This window comes from Salmo salar, chromosome 14, assembly GCF_965601325.2.
Source record: "Salmo salar chromosome 14, fSalSal1, whole genome shotgun sequence".
In the NCBI taxonomy this organism is placed as follows: domain Eukaryota; kingdom Metazoa; phylum Chordata; class Actinopteri; order Salmoniformes; family Salmonidae; genus Salmo; species Salmo salar.
In genome coordinates, this window is record NC_138304.1 from 68,642,675 (window position 1) to 68,645,691 (window position 3,017).

Here is a 3,017-nt window from a genome sequence, read left to right on the forward strand (position 1 = left end):
GAGGTCATTATTAGATATGTTTATGATTGATAAGATTGAACTACATCATAGGTAATTCAATAATCAATATTGTTTCACCTTTAACTAATAGCCTAATAAATTGAATAACTCTCTAAAAAAATCAAGTACAAAGACTTTTGACGGTCCTTATTAAGGCATCCTCTATATCAAATTTCAGCCAGACTGCCCAGCCTGCCCAAGCCACCTGCACACCTGACCCCCACCAGTCTAGTCAATTCCTCAACTCTGTCAACTCTTTTTTTACAAGGGAAAGGTTTGGAAACAAAAATACAAAAAAACACATACAACTACACATACACATTAACACACAGAAACAGCACATCCTCCATATAATTACTCTCATAGGCCTAATAGTATTGTAGAGCTCTTTTAACTTTTACACCAAATATAGCTGGGTCACCCTGTTCTGCCCCTAGGGGTCTACCATCCTGCAGCGCCCCAATCCAACACACCCAACTCAACTTTAGGGTCTTAATGAAACATTATTGGTTTTGGGTGTGTTGGGCCAAGACCAGAGTGACAACACCCAGGGCCAGGACTGAGCCACCCAGCAGTTAGGGATTGCCTAAATGGGTATCTTCCCTGACAGCATGTTTTCAATACAGACTCCTTTTGTCATACTGTACTCCATACAAAGCATTCAGACCTTATGAAAGTTTCCCAGTTTACCCTTAATCTTGTAATAAATCCTATTGTGATACATAACTTGACATTGTGGAAGGATAACCAACATTCCAATTAATGGAAATGCATTTCTTAGATGCTTGATTACACAGTTTCGTTTGATAACAGTCTCCAGTATCACCATTTACAAGAAAAGAAAAACAGGGAAAAGGGAGAATCTGAAGACATGCTGAGATAAAAGATATACTCTGCTAGAATTCAGCCAGCCTTCACAAGACCATAACAAATACAGTGCATTCGGGAAGTATTCAGACCCCTTAACTTTTTCCACATTTTGTACATTACAGCTTTGTTCATCAATCTACACACAATACCCCATAATGACAAAGCAAAAATAAAACATTTTCACATTTATTACCAAAAAAAATGGAGTATTCAGACCCTTTGCTATGAGACTCGAAATTGAGCTAAGGTGCATCCTATTTCCATTGATTATCTTTGAGATGTTTCTACAGCTTGATTGGAGTCCACCTGTGGTCAATTCAATTGATTGAACATGATTTGGAAAGGCACACACCTATCTATATAAGGTCCCGCAGTGCAAAAACCAAGCCATGAGATTGAAGGAATTGTCCGTAGAGCTCTGAGACAGGATTGTGTTGAGGCACAGATCTGGGGAAGGGTATCAAACAAATTCTCCAGCATTGAAGGTCCCCAAGAACACAGTGGCCTCCATCATTCTTAAATGGAAGAAGTTTGGAACCACCAAGACTGTTCCTAGAACTGGCCACCAGGCCAAACTGACCAATCGAGGGAGAAGGGCCTTGGTCAGGGAGGTGACCAGGAACCAGATGGTCACTCTGACAGAGCTCCAGAGTTCCTCTGTGGAGATGGGAGAACCTTCCAAAAGGACAACCATCCCTGCAGCACTACAGCAATCAGGCCTTTATGGTAGAATGGCCAGACAGAAGCCACTCCTCAGTAAAAGGCACATGACAGCCCTCTTAGAGTTTGCCAAAAGGTACCTAAAGGACATGATAAACAAAATTCTCTGGTCTGATGAAACCAAGATTGAACTCTTTGGCCTGAATGCCAAGCGTCATGTCTGGAGGAAACCAGGCACCGCTCACCACTTGGCCAATACCATCCCTACGGTGAAGCATGGTGGTGGCAGCATCATGCTGTGGGGATGTTTTTCAGTGGCAGGGACTGGGAGACTAGTCAGGATCGAGGGAAAGATGAATGGAGCAAAGTACAGATGAAAATCTGCTCCAGAGCGCTCAGGACCTCAGACTGGGGCAAAGGTTCACCTTCTAACAGGACAACGACACTAAGCACACAGCCAGGACAATGCAGGAGGGGCTTCAGGACAAGTCTCTCTCAAGTCTCTCCTTGAGTGGCCCAGCCAGAGCCCGGACTTGAACCCGATCAAACATCTCTGGAAAGACCTCAAAATAGCTGTGCCATCCAACCTCACAGAGCTTGAGAGGATCTACAGAGAAGAATGGGAGAAACTCCCCAAATACAGGTGTGCCAAGCTTTTAGTGTCATACCCAAGAAGACACAAGTCTGTAATCGCTGCCAAAGGTGCTTCAAATATTTCCGTTTTTTTTGTATTATTACATTTTTAAAAAACAGTTTATGCTTTGTCATTATGGGTTATTGTGTGTAGATTTATGAGGGGAAAAAAACGATTTAATACATTTGAGGATAAGGCTGAAAAGTAACAAAATGTGGAAAAAGTGAAGGGGTCTGAATACTTTCTGAATGCACTGTATATTAATGATATATACCCATTGATTCTTGATGAATATAACTTATGAATGCCTCATGAGCTTACTTCAACTGTCGTACCCCATCAGAACCCAAAATATAACCTTGTTTTAGTAAAAAATAAATGTAAACAAAATAAATGTTTTAAAAAAACATTGTATAGCCTTAAAACATGGTTAAAACTATTATTTGAATATTGTTGATGGTAAGTCCTTGCATCCATAGCTCTGTCCATAAATTGAAAGTGGTTACATTTCCCCAACCCCATCACTCAGCTTTTTACCAAAACGGGAGGGGAGTGTGCTTTGTTATTGTTACAACTGCCAATTACAGTTTTAATTTAAAAAAATATAATAAATGAATTACAAGGCCACTGACTAGCAAGGAATTGTATAGATTAATCTATTAAATTGCTCATCATTACCTGATTCTTCCTCCTCAGTGACTGGCCCAAAAGTTTGCACTGGTCTGGCCCTTGATCTGCTGGCCCTTGGAGCTGAACAGATTATTCATAATACGGTTTTTGGTTAAAAATAATTGCTGGAGTTCTGACACTCCTTTTGTTAAAAATGTATTTTCTTCAGAGACAGACAACTCAT